A 17,240-nucleotide genomic window follows, 5' to 3' on the forward strand; every position below is an offset into this window, starting at 1 on the left:
TAGAAGGGCTCACAGGATCAGCCTGTGGCCACACTTATGTCTGGGGTGTTTACAGTGACACAGCAAGGGTTGTGCAGTCTTCCTGTGCTGTCCGTGTGAAAGATACCCAAGCTACGCCCTCCCGAACGGCGAAAACTGCAGCTGACTGTCTGCAGAGCTTTCTGCCCAGAGGAGCCCGTTTGGATCTGAGTTCAGGGTTTTATTGTGGGGATGGTCAGGTAGGCACTCTCTGCCTAGCACGCCCACTAAAATTCCAGCCTCCCAGAAAGAAAGCAGATGTCCACCATAAATCACATTGTTTATGCAGACAGCCTGGACACAGCAAAACCACATTATCAGTTAGGAGACGCTTCACATCGGTTTAGGGAGTTTTGTAAAAGCCGAGTTCCCGGACACCAGCCAAGGGCCAACCTTGTAAGCAGGCCTTTCTAAGGACAGCAGCCTTGGGCCTGCTGTGTGAACGCTTTCCCGCACAGGCGTGCATTTCATTCTTGTAAACTGTTTGCAACAGTACGCTGAACTCCAAGTGACAGTGCTGGGGAAAGCGATATGATTGTTCCTCTGAACTGTCATCAAGATCAGACTTTGCATTTTATAAAGGTACCTGGGGCCAAAGATGAAAAACTGTGAGGGTTCTCTGCGTAATATACTTCTATTTTTAGAAGTCTCATGAGCCTAATATTTTTAAGTTGTAATTCAGTCATCGTCAGGGTTACATTTTGCAGATGCAGGCGATTGCTTCTGAACTGCTCGAGCTTGGGCATCACACAGTTTAAATTGGTTTTATTGCCAGTAGTTTATCTCCGTGTTCCTGAAGGATTACACCTGTGGGTGAATATTCTAGGAGTAGCTGTTACCTCTCTGATATTTCATTATTGAAGCTTACGGAACTAAATTGGATTTATCAGCACACAGAATTGGAATGTAAGGAAGGGCTTCATAAAGTGCTTACAGTGTTCCTTTTATAAATTAACCCAATAGCTTTAGAACCATTTAGGCAATTAAAACAACTTAGAAATTATGTTTTCTTCTTTTCTGGTTCTGTTTTGAATAACAACTGTTCTAAAAACTCAAGGGAATGACGAGGTTTTAGGTAGGTCAATAAATAAAAATGACGGAATGAAGAAATGGCGAGCAGAAGGGGACTGTCTGTTTGTCTTCCTATGAAAAGACATGGAAGTGTGTTTTGCTCCCCGGTACAAAGGAATCGTCTCTGGTCTCCGTTACTCCGTTGGTGTAGTTTCATGAGGTGTCACTCAGGACCCGACTTGAAAAGAGGGAGGACGGCAAGCACTTGTGAGGAAGGGAAGAAGCAGGTGAGGCGGGGGCCTGGGAGGGCATCCTCAGGAGCCACCAGCCAGCCTGGGGTTTTAGAGTCAACTATCCCTCTGCCACTAACGTGGTTTCAATCTTCTGTGAAATGGACAGTCTTCCCTTCTTGCTGTGGCTGAAGTGACACAGCCCTGGTTTGGCTGACTGTTTTCTTTATAAGGAATCTAAATGGCCTTCCTTTGGGTTAATCTAAGAGGCTTCAGTTACGGGGTGTGTGTGTGTGTGTGTGTGTGTGTGTGTGTGTGTGTGTGTGTCCTTGTGCCTTCCCTCTTCTTTCTTGGATACTTGGAATGAAATCCTTGTCAAAACCAAGTGGCCGGACCTCCCTTGTGGCGCAAGGGAATCCACCTGCCAATGCAGGGGACATGGGTTCGAGCCCTGGTCCGGGAAGATCCCACATGCCGCGGAGCAACTAAGCCCGTGCGCCACAACTACTGAGTCTGCGAGCCACAACTACTGAGTCTGCACACCACAACTACTGAAGCCCGTGCGCCTAGAGCCCGTGCTCCGCAACGAGAAGCCCGTGCACCACAACAAAGAGTAGCCCCGCTCGCCACAACTAGAGAAAGCCCGTGCGCAGCAACGAAGACCTAACAGCCAAAAATAAATAAATAAAATAAATAAATTTATTAAAAAAAAAAAAACCAAGTGGCCCACAGAAGAGAGCATTCAGAAGATGGTTCTTTGTCATTTAAATACTCCTTTTCCTTCCTCCACCCAAAACTAGACAGTCTTCTTGGATTGGAAATATTTTCCGTAGTAAAATCTACCTGTGCCAAAGTTGCCCTTCTTTTGTATGAGGATGTCTTGCCTCCACTCCAGCGTGTGTTGGTTACTGAAGACCTTTTCTGTCAGATGTTGTAGGCTTCCAGCGAGAACTGCCAGCAGCGGTGTTAGACCGGAGCGCGGAGCGCCCTCATCTAGAGCCTCGTGGTCCACTCCAGACACTCATTGGAGGGAGTGGGGAAGTGGAAGCATTCAGGAATCACATTTACTCTCTACTACAAAATACATTTTTATGAAGCTAAATATGGAAAACTCATAAGAGTCAAACTAACAACGGAGAAAATTCTTTTATTGTCCTACTACCCAGAGAAAATATTGACACATGTGATGGTCCCATATGTGCTGATAGAGGCCTGACAGCGTGGAGGCAGCAAGGAATAGGACAGAGCTCTTTCTTTCAGTGACAGGCAGTCTGGGGATGGGGTGGGGTGAACAGGCGGCCACAGGACAATGTGAGGGGGGCCATGTCAGGTGACCACACGGGGGTGTTTAACCAGAGGTCACACAAGGATTCCTGGAGGCCAAACTGATGCTGAAGCATGCACGAGAATATTCAGGCAAAGGTACTGGAGGGAGAGGACAGCCTTCCCAGGCAAAGGGAACAGGACAAACGGAGCTCTCCAGGCAAGAGAAGACGTGAAGATTGAGAAACCTCCAACGTAAGTCAGTAGGGCTGAAGCATCAAATCCAAGAAGTGAGGGCTGAGAGTTGAGGTCTCGAGAGGAACGTTCCAGGCAGACATGTGTACAAGGCTGGGGGCAGGAGTGAGCTTGGGGGGCTCGGAGATGATACAGCCCGTCAGTGTGGGGTACTGGGGAGCGAGGGGGCAAGGGCGGGAGACCTGCTTTATAACCTTGACCCCAGTGTACAAAGAGCACCGTAAAGCCCTGCCCTTTCCACTAATCTCACAGTCACCTGCAGCTTGCCCTGCCTGAAGCACACCTTGATGTTGTTTTCTCCAAGCCCGTCTCCATCAGCTTAGGAAATGAAACCATCCAGTGGTTCCCAGAATCCATGACACCTCCCGCCTCCCACGTTACCATCCAGTTGCCCAGTCCTTCAGTCTTACGTGCAGCAGAGAGCCCAAGCTCCTTCCCTTCTGCCCCGCCTGCTCCCTCATCCTCATCTGGACCACTGTTATCTCGTGCTTGGATCACTGCCTTGGCCTCCTGGCTGATTTCCCACCTTGCAAAATGTCTGTTCATGTCCTTTTGCCAATTTCCTAATTGGATTATTCGTGTTTTTCACTGTTGAGTTTTGAGAGTTCTTTGTATATTCTAGATGCTAGGCCTTTGTTGGATATGTGGTTTGCAGATATTTCCCCCAATCCGTAGCTTATCTTTTCATCCTCTTGACAAAGTCTTTCGCAGAGCAAAAGTTTTACATTTTGATGACATCCAATTTATTAATTTTTCCTCTTATTCATTATACTTTTGGTGCCAGTGAAAGAACTCTTTGTCTAGTCTTAGATCCCAAAGATTTTCGCCTGTGTTTTTTTCTAAAATCTCTATAGTTTAACATCTTACATTGAAATTTGTGATCCCTTTTGAGTTAATTTTTGGTCGACATTGTGGGGAGGAGGGACTGTGGATAGTCAATTGCTGTAGCACCCTTGTTGAAAAGGCTGTTTGTCCTCCATTGAATTACTTTTGCACCTTCGTGAAAACCCAGGTGGGCATATCCCTTAGGTCTATTTCAGGTTCTCTATCCCGTTTCATTGGTCTGTGTGTCTGTCTCTCTGCCAGTATCACACAGTCTTGATTACTGTAGTTGTATAATAATTCTTGAAATGGGTAGACTGATTCCTCTCATTTTATTCTTCTGCAAATTGTTTTAGCTATTCTAGTTCCTTTGCTGCCTTATATAATTGTTAGAATAATCTTGTCTGTATGTATAAAACAATTTTGCTGAGATTTTTATGAGTTGCAGTAAATCTGTGTATCAGTTTGGGGAGAATCTGTATCTGTCCTATGTTGAGTCTTTGAATCCCTGAATATGTTTTCCAATCCATGAATCAGTTTATTTAGATCTTTCAATACTTTTGTTAGCGTTTTGTAGTTTTCAGCACATAGGTCGTATATATGTTTTGTTAGATTTACACCTAAGTATTTCAATTCTTTGAGTGATTGTAAATGCTGTTGTATTTTAAATTTGTGTCCACATGTTCTCTGATAGTACGTAGAAATATGGTTATTTTTGTATTTTCTAGAGACAATCATGTCATCTACAAATATGGGCAGTTTTATTTCTTTACTTCTAGTGTGTCTGCCTTTTCTTGACTGTTGCACTAGCTAGAATTTCCAGTACTAGATCTAACAAAAGTTATGAAGGTGGGTATCCATGCTTTGTTCCCAGTTCAGTATTTCACCATTAATGTAATGTTAGTCGTAGGTTTTTGTAGATACTCTTTATCAAGTTGAAGTTCCCTCTATTCTTAGTTTTCTGAGAGTTTTTTTTTTTTTTTATCATGAATGGATGTTGAATTTTGTCAGATGCTTTTTTTGCATCAATTCATCAGATCATGTGATTTTGTTCTATAGCATGTTAGTATGGTGTATTACATTAGCTTAAATGTATGGGTTCAATCTGCTATCTTGCAACTGGAATCATGTTTAGTTTCTAAATTTCCAGACACTGAATTGGAGCATTATGTTTCCCTCAGTTATAAGAAACAAAACCTCACTTTTCAGTTGTTAATCTGGGGCTATTAATCGTTGTTTAAATGATTGCAAATGTTTAAAATGTTAACGTTGTTATTAATGGACATTTAGTTGAACCAGTGATTTTGAGATCGAGTGTATATTTTTTCGAAACCTTCTAATCAGGAGAGTTCAGTTGATGAATCACCCATTACAAGAAGGTCTATTTTAAGTAGTAATCAACTTTTATCCCATTTTTTACTGTTGTCATTGGAACAGAAGTTGTAAATTATTAAGTTATCTTAGACCCTTGATTTTGGACATAGTTTAAGGGGCAGCTTGGATGATAAATCCTTCTTTGAGGTGTTGGGAGAGCACCCTGAAATTTTTTTGCGGGCCTTTAGAGAACTGGAAGACTTCACTAATTATTCTATAAAATTAAACATGGGAGAGAATGTTTCTCTTCTTACATATTGTATGATCTAGTCTACTCACGGATAACAGGCACAGGGCTTGTAATTTGGAAGTCGGTTTAACATTTTTAAAGTACTAGAGACCTCTTTCCACATTCTTTTTCTCACCACGGATGGTTTTGAGCCTTTGCTGTTCTCCTTTGTAAACGCTTCTCTGCAGACTCAGTGCCCTCACCTTCTTTAGCCAGCAACATCTTTGGCCCCGTCAGCCCCGTGCATGTTTTGGCAGCTGCCTGTGATCAGAAGCTTCTCCTGGGAGGAAATATTGGGAAGTGCAATGGAGAGACACAAAATATAATATTTTGTTATAATCACCAAAGCTGTTTGGATTGCAAACTCCCCACTTGACCGGAGGAGGAAAAAATACTGCCGCTTGCAGGATTAGTCCTGATCAACTGCCTATTATTATTATTTGATTTCTTCCAGGCGTTTCTTATGCCTCTTTAAGCGGTCATTCCCTGTGCATTTTAGGTACCTGTGAGAGAGTTTAGGTCACTTGGGGCTTTTCCACTTCTGATTCAGTTTTGTATTCCTTCTGCCTTGAGTTCTGACAAGAAATAATTCTTGGTGGATTGCATTTAACTTCCCCAGCCGCTGGTTTGGAGGCCTCTGCAGGGCTGTGATGGGCGTTTTCCTGCTCACGTACCACCATCTGCAGCAACTCAGTCGCTGGCGTTTGATTTCCCTGCGGTCTGCTTCTTTGTTATGTAACTGCTCTCCTGCAGCTGAGTATCTCACCCCGCTATGAGCTTGGTAATAGCAAGTGTGTTTTTGTGGGTTTTTTTCCAAACTTTATTCTGATTTTCACACATCACTGAATAAGATATATTTTCATATTCTACTTACTTTAATTTAGGCCTTTAGGAAAGAAGACAAAATGCTGGATCTGAGTTTTTTACGACAGTGGATTTGGTCGGGGGTGGAGGTGCGGGGGAGACCGGCCAGAACATTTTGCAAGGCTGTATTTTGATCTAATACAAAAGATTCTTTTTTTCCTCCTTTCATGCTTTTGAGTATCTTATCATTTTAGCCATTTTAAGAAGTTCTGTCTAAGCTTTGTCATATATCTAATTTTTTTCTCCTCAATTATATTGCATATTCCTTGAAGAAAAGAAAAGGATCTGCAAAATTCTCTTCTATACTCCCCAGCAAGGAGGCTTCCAGATATATTGTAGATGCTCAACAGACTGAAACTGAATGTTGTTCTGTGCCCTCTGTGCTGTCGATGTACAGAGTGGGCAGATCCAGTCCTGCCCTCAAGGGGCTTACAGTCCCTTAAGAGGACATGAAGTGCCTAGAAATATGCGATTGGAGACAGAATGTCTGCGCCACGAGAAAGATGAAATCAAGGGACTTGAAGGCTAAAGCAGGAGAGAATCTATAGCAGTAAAGAAAAGCTTCGTGAACGGTTAGGTATTTAAGATGCATCTCGAAGAAGGAGTCAGATTTGGAAAGGAACAAATTAAGAGTAGGGAATGAAGAAGAAGAGAAGACCGCTGTAGACCAGGGTTACACCACCAACAGGTACAGCAGGAGAGTGCAGAGCACGATGCACGAGCAGCTTGCTTTCCGTTCCAGCGGTGGGCTGGAGGTGGACGGCCCTGGATCTGGGCACGTTAGCCGACGTCTCGCTCTCTGCGCCGTCTGCCAAGGGCTGAGCAGCCTGAACTTGCGCGTCTGTGGGGCTGGAGGGTTCACCGCCTGCCCTCTGAGCACGGCCCTGGCTGGACTGTGGAAGAAGGCAGGGCTGGAGGGCGGCAGGGGTCTGCTTTAGCGGGACCTTGAAGGTCAGCATGAGGGGTGTTTCCAGTTATTTATGATTAAGATCATAATCGAAGCTGTGAGTTTAGTAAAACCCTAATGGCAGCTGTGGAGGAGGGTATGGAGTGGGAAGGCGGGCCGGGGAGCTCTTTGTATGATCAGAACCTGAAAGAGAGAGATGTTTAAGGGACTAGAAAAGAGAGGACATATACAAAAGCTTTTTGTAACGTGGATGATGTTTTTTTAAAATTAATTAATTATTTTATTTTTTTATTTATTTTTGCTGTGTTGGGTCTTCGTTTCTGTGCGAGGGCCTCCTCCAGTTGCGGCGAGCGGAGGCCACTCTTCATCGCGGTGCGCGGGCCTCTCACTATCGCGGCCTCTCTTGTTGTGGAGCACAGGCTCCAGACGTGCAGGCTCAGTAGTTGTGGCTCACGGGCCCAGTTGCTCCGCGGCATGTGGGATCTTCCCAGACCAGGGCTCGAACCCGTGTCCCCTGCATTGGCAGGCAGACTCTCAACCACTGCGCCACCAGGGACGCCCCCACGGATGATGTTTTGAAGATACCAATGTGTCTTGTTCCCAGTAGCCCCTGAGTGTTCCTTGCTGCCCTGCAGCTTCCATCCATTGAAACTAGGACCTTGATTGTTTCTGGAGGAGGGCAGTGCTGCTGGGCTTCCAGGAGCAAAATGAGAGTTGTTTCAAGGTTCATAGTGAGACAGTAACCTGAAAGTACACACTGAATATTTCCAAAAGCTTGGCTTTGTTGAGAGGGAGACAGAAGACAACAACCCAACAACAAAAAAGGATCTGTGCTTTCCTATAAGCCCAAGCTGACAGCCTAAGGGTAGAATTTACAGTAAACCAGAGTCTTGCTTGATGTGGGGCTCTCCGGACCGTTTTCTTGGGAATGATAAAGAAAACTCAGGCAGCAGTAGGAAGCGGAGAGTTTCCGAGGGGCCGGCCCTTCCATTCCCCCCAGGAGCCTTGCCTGCAGGAGAAGGGCAGGAGCGGTGGGGAAACCTCGGGGCACTGCCTGCTGGAGGAGGTGCAGCTCTGGGCTACACAGTGATGCACAGGGCACATTCAGGTGTGCAGGGGTGCTTGAGCTGGATCGGGCCGTGGCGAGTGCACCAGAACAGACGGAAATCTGAGGTCTGCTCCCTGCAGATGGGGGCCCTGAGAGCAGACTGAATTCAGTTGCAGAAGATAAAATTCTTTTCTTCCAAAGAAGTCATTGTTGATATACAGTTTCACCTTGGCTACACGCTCCAGAGGTGAGACGTTCAGGCCTGTGGCCAGAACACTCAGGGAGGCTGTATTTTGGTTGATACTTAAGATTCTCTTTCCTCCCCTCCTGGTTTTGAACATCTTATCATTTTGGCATTTTTAAGAAGTTCCATTTAGGCGTTGCTTTCCACATATTTAATTTTTTTCCCTCGGATTACATATTCCTTGAAGAAAAGGATCTTTAAAAATTTCTTCTCTCCTCCCATAGCAAGGAGGATTCTAAATATATTTTTTCTTCATTATGTGTAGATGTGAATGAATATTCTGGCAGGCCGATTCATTAATTATTTTACATTCATCTAGAAAGCTTGTGCTTTGGGGATTTAAATTTTTCCTTCTCTCAAATAAGGATAATAGATATCTGATCCCTTAGTAGCATGTCATGAGGATTAGGGAACTAATCTTGTCTGTGATGAGTTTCGAGCTCCCTGGAATTAGTCAAAGGTTTTTTAATTTATCATCGTCATGTTTTCATTTGATGGGAATGGCAGCTTTACCAAGTAACCACTGACTGGGGTTCTTCGAGCCCAGAGTGCAGCCCAGGTTCTAGGTTTGACCTTGAGCCCCGCTGACCTCTGTCATGAAGCAGCTGCTGCCTGAGAGCCTGGGGCGTGGCTGCAGCCTTGGTCCTGCTGTGTGTGGGGTGGGAGAGCAGCTCCATGGAGGCCCGAGTGCAGGGAAACGCTGTGCTGAACAAAACTCCGTGGCTGCTTCCGGGGAGCTCTTGTTGTCACCAGCCCCGTTCTCATTCGAGCGTCTGTGAGGTGAGACGTAAAGTCCGCGAACTTTGTGGACAGTCGCCTTTTTCTGCTTTGCTCTTGGTTCCACAATTTTATGGAAACGAGATTTTTAGCGTCTGAATTACAGCGAAGTTTATATAACATGGTTATAATTTATAAATGTAGAGACTAAACTAAATACAAAGTCTGTTACTGATCTATGTTAATGAAGGAAAGAGTTGCAGATAGTAGGAAATTTCATAGATACAATCTTCTCGTTCACTCCTATCTGTGATACTCATTAGTCAGTAATGGGGAAGGGGGGATTTGTGGTGATGATCAGTTAAATGTTGATCAGAGGCCAGAGCCTAAGGGCAGAGGCAGCTGCAGGAGGCAGGGTCTTCTCTTCTCCATGTGGCTTCCCCTTCCTTGCTGCCTGCCCTGAGTGGAGGTCCGTAGGTCTCACCCGTCACGTGACGTCACGCACCTTTCCAGCTCTCTCTGCCTTCTCCCTTGCAGCTAAACTAGAAAACGTTTTCCATACTCATTGTCTCCATCTCCTTCCCCCTCTGTCTGTAATCCACCCTAACCTGCCGTTCACACCCATCAAGCCGGTAAGAGAGCTTTCGCTGAGTTACCGTGGCCTCCTTTTCTCAGCTCTTAGCTCGACAGCTCAGCAGCGTCTGACATTGTTATTCTGCATCCTCCTTCTTAAAAGTATATTGTTAAAGATTTCAGACTTAAAAACGTTTTATTAAGAACATGACAGCCCCACATACCACCCACTGTAAGAAAAAGAATCTTAACAATATCAACAGCTGTTTCCTTCCAGAGCTTCCCAGGCTCTCTATCCTCCCTGCTCACATTCACCTGCGCCCTCCCGAGAGGTGACTGCTGTCCTGAGTGTCCCGTCCTGGGGCCCTAGGGCTCAGTGTATTCGTCTTCCTCACCTGAGTTCCGTCAGTTGCCTCCAGCCACAGACAGGAGGGCGGTACTTGGTCTTTCTGGGTCTGTTGCTCATTACAATAAAGACACACTGTGGAGAATCCAGGGGGTGTCAGGAGGAGGCTGATAGAACCTACTATATGGATTTGGGTTTCAGTTGGGGGACCCGCAGGTGGGTCTGAGGAAGGGGAGATTTGCTCCAGATTGGATGCTGTCAGAAAGCGGGGTTAATTCTCTGATTTGGCATCTCAATAAATCTTATCCATTGCGTCAGTGGCTCAAATGGGGAACTAGGAAAGAAGTAGCGATCAGTCATTTTGGCCAAGAAAGGGGCTGTTTGGTATTTCATGGCTGACACTTTCTTTGTTTTTGTCTGTGATTAGACAAAATTATGAAGTGGCCTTATTTTGTTTGTGTTTGTTTGTTCTTATCCTGGTCTCAGAGTAACCTTGTGGGAGGCTGGTATTCTTGAGATGGTTTATGTCTAGGGTACATGGCCTTGCTGGGAGGGTCAGGGCAGCTTCTGAATGTCAGGAGTTGCTTTCTTTTTTCTTTTTTCTTTTTTCTCAGTTCTGAACAAGTGGAGAAACTGTATTCAGGCAGACGGAGACCACGAGATCAGCTTTGTTAGAAAGTTAGTTTGCAGGACATGGTTTGAGTATGTGGCAAAAGTGGGCTACCTGATATTGAACCTAGAACAGGCAGACTCCCACCCTTTCGTGGATGGCGCGGGAGATGTGTAGGCCCAGTGGCCCAGGGTCTTTGTCTCTAGATTGAAACAGTGCCGTGAACTCGGAGCTCCTGGGAAGTCCCTTCTTGGCTCCTTTGAAGCTCCTCTCCTTTTCCTGGCCATTTGGTGCTGGAGTTCCTACACTGGTGTGGGTACCAGCTTTGCTTGCTGCTCTGTGCTCTCCCCACGTTATCCCCTTCGGCCTCAGGGTTTCAGTACCGTCTCTACGGCGATGGCCTAGATGCTGTACCGTCTGTATGCTAGACTTCCTCTTATTCCCCATCTCCACCTGGACGTTTCCGAGGCATTTAACATGCCCAAGGCCAAAGCCAAATTTATAATCTCCGCCCTAAGCTCGATGTTCTGCACAACCTGATCCCATAGCTCCAGCCCCCGCTCCAGCCACCCCGATGGCCTGCGCGGCCCATGTGCGCCACGTTGCTTCCTGCCTCCAAGCCCTGCCGTGGGGTTATTTCTGCCAGGAATGCTCTTTCATCCTTTCTCTCCCTGCTAAGTCCCTCCTTCATGACCTAGCTCAGGTGTCACCGCCTGCAGAAAGCCTTTTCTCTGCCCTCAGTGCTGGCTTGGATGCCCCTGTCTGTGTCGATCCTTTCTTACTTTTGCTCCTCCAGCCGTGAGCTTATTGTTCATGTGCTTGCCTCCTGCAGGGCCTCTAGCTTGTGCACCTTTATGTCTTGAGATGTATCTGTACATCTATACTTTGTCTGTACTTAGACATCTGCACTTACACTGGTATCTAAATGCAGACATGTAGCTACTGGTCTGTATGATATAGGTAGCTGATACCGTGAACTAGACTTGGCACTTAATTCAGTATATTCAGTGCATGCTTGTTCAACGGCTTGTTGTCTAAAGACTCTGTTAGCATTTTGTCCAGTCCTGGAATGACAGAGCTTTGGTGACTTTAGTATTGAAAAGAGTAAGCCAAATATTTTTTATCTGGGTGTCTTTTACTTTACTCAGGATATAATTCAGAAAAGTAGTGTCTGGATTGAAGTTTGTAAAGTACACAGTTTTCCCCCATTAAATTACAGAATGTTTTCAGGAATGCTTTATTTTCGTTTCTGATTGACTGCCATTGGGTTATGACTCCTGAGAGTTTAGGTAATATCTTTATCAGTCAAATAAGCATTTTTCATTTTTATCTATAAATCTTAAATGTATCTATAAGCTCAGAGTTAAGGGTCTTTAAATAATGGCTATGGTCCCCTCCTAGTTGAGGGAGTGCAAGCCTGTGGGTGGAACCGGGGCTCTAGCCTCCTCATCCCCTGTTCGTTAGACCCCGTTGGATTTCAGGGGCAGGGGCGGGGTGTGGGATTGGGCAGGGAGCAGCTTTACGGGACCTGACGGCAATCCCTCCGCAGGCAGCAGGGAGGAGCTGCCTCTGGCCTCACCTGTCGGGTCTGACAAGGCGCTCAGGTTGTGGACCTGCAGCTCTGGACGTCCTGTGACTCAGCCACGTGCCCCAGCTGCCACTCCCCGTGGGCAGCTTCCCCCTGGGTCATTGACTCCGACTTTCTGAGTGAGGCCTCTGGTAGTCTCTGCTCATCCTTTTGAGCCAGACCACACACCAAGCAGTCTCTCCAGCTGCCCATCTCTGGGGGAGGGGAGGCCTCTCAGAAGACACCTGGTGCCAGGTGAAGGATGGGCCAGGTGAGTGTACGTCGGGGGGCGGCAGGAGGAGAGAGGAGCTGGGAGGGACAGGCGGAGGCCAGCGATCTGAGAACAGACTTGGCCTTGAACTTCCTGTGTAAACAAGAATTTTTTTTTCCTGATTATCACCTCCTAATTTGGTTTTCTCCAGCGTTAGTCCTTGGAAATTTCTGCAGGTTCTTAGTGCCGGTTATAATGAAAATGAAAGCAGTAATGATCCCACCCATCTTGAGGGTTTTAGTTTGTACTCTGCATTTTCACATTTGTTTAAAGAAAATTGACATTACTTTTTCATCAGCTTTGCAGCTGGGATTGTGTGCCCTGGAGGGAGATCTTGATCTGGCAAATAAATAGGATAAAGAACATGAAGTTTCCGTGCTGAGGGGGCTTGCTTGCTTTTCTGAATTGCTACAAATAAAGACATAACGAAACAGTGAATTATATGCAGTGCTGAGGCCTGAAGGCGTGGTCAGTGTGTGCTTTGCCCTGTTTGTAGATTCCCTGGTGGCTTCTCAGAGCCAGCGTGCTGGTGACCAGAGCCGCAGTGGGGATGGGATGGCCTCCTTTTGTTCTTCTCAGCATCTTTCGTCTGATTCGGAGGCTGAGGTTGCGCCACGTTTGACAGAGGTACCCTTCGTTTCGTTATGTTTTTGCTTATGTCAGCCCTGTCCGGGAGCCAGAAACTCGGAAGTAAACATCTGCCAAACGTAGGCAAGCAACAGGGTCGACCTCTGTAGCTAAGGAAGCTCCTTAAAAATCTCATCTCATTAGAGGCTTTTAACAGAAATAAAGCAACGTTCATTTAAAGTGGAGCCCTCCTCAGACCCACTTCTCCACCGGATAATTGCCTTTGTGTCAATCTTGAGACCCATTAGCTTGGTTTCAAGAAAAAAAATTCAACTCTTCCTTCTATGTAGAAGGAGCTGATGTTAAATAAATAAATAAATAAGGGCTGTGACAAGGCCATGGAGTTTTCACCTGGCTTGGGGCACATGAAAGAGATTTGAACACAGAGAGACCCACTCAGAGAGACACAATCTGGGAGGGGGGAGGGATAAATTAGGAGTTTGGGATGAACATATACACACTGCTGTATATAAAATAGATAAACAACAAGGACCTACTGTATAGCACAGGAAGCTCTACTCAATATTCTGTAATAACCTATAATGGAAAAGAATCTGAAAAAAAATCTAGGAAAAACTAGAGTCTGTGAATAAAATGCTGAATTTTTATAGTTCTTTATCTTTTTCCCCTTTTAAAAATTAAGACAGTAGGCATCCTAAGTAGTGGAATTGGTGCAGGAGTGGAAAACCTTAACTAGGTCTGCATGTTTTATAACCATGGTCATGGAGGGATTCTCGGAGGGTCCCCAGCTCTGCCACCTGGAAGGTTCCTCTGATCCAACCAGAACAGTCTCTCCTCTGAACCACAGAAACATCTTGTTTGTATTAATGGTGATTGGTCACATCCCCCTGGCAGCCAGCTGTTTTTCACCTGTCCCTCTCTCCCCCTTCCCGGCACCTTGTGAGGACGGGGACCTCGACTAACCCCTCCTCTGTCACTGTCATGGTCCAAACGGTCTCCTTCAATACATATTTAGTGACTGGGTGGATAAAATTCATGTTAATTATAACATCGTTGCTGAATCTCAGGAGTTATTTTCTATGCTCCTGTTACTATGGAGAAAATGCTTGTCACGAGGGTTCCACGTGCCACCCTCCGGTGGGAACTGGTGGGCATGGGGAGAGTAGGGGGTGGTCTCAGAGCCCCCGCTCATCTTCCACCCGTCCCTGCTGCCCGCAGGTCACTGCAGCTGGGGTGAAACTCTGTGTGTGTTTTGCTCCTTTGAGATGGGGTCGTGCAGTTGTAGTCATTTTAGCAAGTGTTGCAGACTCAGTGTGTCATCAAAAGGATAGTATTCCTGTTTATTTTTCAGGAAGAGGCTTTTTATGCCCACCCTGAGCAGCTTGGAACTGAGAATTGTTATGTATCAGAATGATGATGTACAGTCAGAAGAGGGCATCTTGAAGCCTCATTTAGAGAAGCAGGTTTTATTGTTTAAAAACTTTGTTTGAACCCCAGGAGTATCTCTAATACTGGCAGCTAAAATTAGAACACTGCTGTATCGAGTCATGTCATTTTGAGCTACTGGAAAATTGCATTTCAGAAATATCTTAGGAGGGTCTATGAGATTTCTCCCAAATGGTACCTGCTGACCTTTCGCCAGGGACCTGGTGGGTCCGACCTTGGCTGAGTTGTGCCCGTGGTCCAAGTGGGCAGTCCGCTGGTCGGACAGTCTGCTTGCTGCTTACAGCTGGGAGGTGTATTGTCCCGAGACCTGAGTGATGTCTAGGAAACGTGATGACCCCCCCTGCCCCGTGCCCGTCCCCATGCCTGGGCACCGAGCTGAGCCTTCACATGCAGTGGCCTTTTAAAACCCCCCGCCAGCCTGCCTGGGGTCCCCGCCTCTCTGTTTAAATGCAGTGTGGGGAGAGCTTTTAAGATACACTACGGTTTTCTTCTTTTTTCTTTTTAAAAATAAACTGGGCTTTGGGGGATGGGAAGGATGTGAGAGAGCTACTTTGATTTAAAATTTCTGGAGTGTGGGGCTGAGGCAGGGACCGGCGTCCAGAGCCGTGGGCTCTGGTTCTGACGGTGCTTCACCCGAGCCTTCTCACTGCCTAAACACCAGCTGTTTCTCCGAGGCTGATCTTCCTGGTGAGTGAAACAATGCCCGTGCCGGCCCGGCTCTCTGATCGGGTTCCGCCGCGTTCGGTTGACTGCTGGCTGTGCAGGTGTGAGGCTAGTCGACGGGGCGACCCCCCCGCCCCCGTCATTTCAGCAGCAGCACCCGCCGGGCGTGTCCAGCACCAGCCCGTCTTTGCCCTGGATCTTCCCCTGTGCCTGTTCTCTCCCAGCGGTGGCTCCGCCCTCCACCCTCGTGCTCCCTGGATACTCTCCATCCCATGTCAGGCCGGTCTGCAGGCCCTGGAGATGGTATCCGACACGCCGCTCTAGAACCGCAGCCCACGTTTACTGCTGCTATCCCCACGTCCCTTATTCGGACACCGCAGAGGTGCGCTGGCCACGTGCCCATCTCCCCGAGGCCGGTCTCCCCTCTCCAGTCCCTCTCAGCACTGCCCGTTTGCTGAAATTCAGTTCACATCATGTGGTTCTCCTATTTAAAAAGGTAGCCGGCTGGCTGACCCGTGCCTATAGGCTACTGTACAAAGTCCCCGTCGTGACAGGAGGCCTGTCTTAGGCCAGACCACTGTTCTGACACCACAGACCAGGTGGCTTAAACAGCACACGTTTATTTCTCACAGTTCTGGAAGCTGTAGGCCTGAGGTCAAGGTGCCAGCCTGGCCGGCTGGTTCCTTCTTTTCAGGCCCTTCATGCTCCAGCACTGCTCCCTGGCCAGGCTTTGTGCACCCCTCTACGATGCCCATGGCTCTGTTAAAGCACGTAGAAAACTGTAGAGAAGCGTGGGGCCCAGTGATGGAGAGACGGACAGCAGAGCCACGCTGCCTGAGCTGGACACCCAGTTCTACTGTTTTCTTGCTGGGTGACTTGAGCCAGTGACTAACCTCTGCCTCCATGACCTTACCTACGAAATGGGTATGATGTTAATAGAACCTGCCCCATCGGAGGCCTCAGAGAAGCAGGAAGAAGATGCAGAGAGGGTGGGGTCCTAGAGAGGAAGGTGAATGTTTCCAGGAAGGGCAGGGAATATTATAAGAGTGATGCAGAGGAATATTAGCATAATATGAAGTAGTAGTAAACTGAAAAACAAACTTGGATGAAGTAAGCTCTCTGTGCTGTCTATCTTGTGTAGAAATAGGACAATTTCTATTGCAGGTAAATTTCTTTCTGGGAGTAATATCTATTTTTTTTTAATAAATGTATTTATTTATTTTATTTTTGGCTGCGTTGGATCGCCGTTGCTGCGTGTGGGCTTTTCTCTAGTTGCAGCGAGCAAGGGCTACTCTTCGCTGCGGTTTGCTGGCTTCTCATCGCAGTGGCTTCTTTTGTTGTGGAGCACGGGCTCTAGGCGCGCAGGCTCAGTAGTTGTGGCTCGCGGGCTCTAGAGTGCAGGCTCAGTAGTTGTGGCGCACGGGCTTAGTTGTTCCGCGGCATGTGGGATCTTCCCGGACCAGGGCTCGAACCCGTGTCCCCTGCATTGACAGGTGGATTCTTAACCACTGCGCCACCAAGGAAGTCCCTGGAAGTAACATCTTGAAATGCTTTAGCTAATCCCTTAGTGATCAGTTGACCCCCCAGTGGGTATAGTGGGCAGTAGGAGAGGCTTGGCACTGGTGTGGGATGTGAGCCAAGGAAAGGCTAGGACGCCAGAGGAGGGGCCCGTGGCGTGGCGGGCCACAGCTGGACCACAAAATACGGTCTGCGATCAGCTCCAGGTTTTATTTTTGTGAAAATAATACGATATCTTGCATTTATATAATATTGGACTAATATTATATTTTTCTGCATTATTGGTCCTACTTCTCTACTCAGATAGATGGCTCTGCTGATCTAGCCCCATGGGGTTTCTAAAGTAATTCTGTACCACCCGCACTTTCTCCAGTCCTGTTCTGTAATAGCCGCTTTCTAGAAGCCAGACCCTTGTTTGTGTGCTGATGCCTCCTTGTCGGTGGGGAAGAAAGAGGAGAACGAGGCAGAATTAGTCTGGATATTTTGTCTTGACTCAAAGTGGCGGTTTCCTCCTTAACCCTCTCGCTTCAAACATGCCAGCAAAACACGTCAATGGGCTCGAGAGAGTGGGTCCCAGCACCTTTGATTCAGGATGTGTCCAGGGGTTGCTCCTTCGTGGCCGTGCTGCGGGGGTGAGGAACTGCTGTGCTCACCCCCTTCTTTCACGAGACCCGGG

General features: G+C 47.0%; 1 protein-coding gene across 15 annotated transcripts in view; it reads left to right on the plus strand.

Moving 5' to 3' along the window:
• CSGALNACT1 (chondroitin sulfate N-acetylgalactosaminyltransferase 1) overlaps positions 1–17,240 on the plus strand; it is a 343,992-nt gene that overhangs the window by 234,419 nt on the left and 92,333 nt on the right. For 3 of the 15 annotated variants that reach the window (XM_057537122.1, XM_057537119.1, XM_057537117.1), the window contains exon 3: positions 12,846–12,976. The exons of the other annotated variants lie outside the window; for them this stretch is intronic. The gene's annotated coding sequence lies outside the window, so the exon portion shown is untranslated. The remainder of the gene's footprint in view (positions 1–12,845; positions 12,977–17,240) is intronic. 15 annotated transcript variants of the gene reach the window in all.

Source organism: Balaenoptera acutorostrata, chromosome 21, assembly GCF_949987535.1.
Source record: "Balaenoptera acutorostrata chromosome 21, mBalAcu1.1, whole genome shotgun sequence".
Classification (NCBI taxonomy): domain Eukaryota; kingdom Metazoa; phylum Chordata; class Mammalia; order Artiodactyla; family Balaenopteridae; genus Balaenoptera; species Balaenoptera acutorostrata.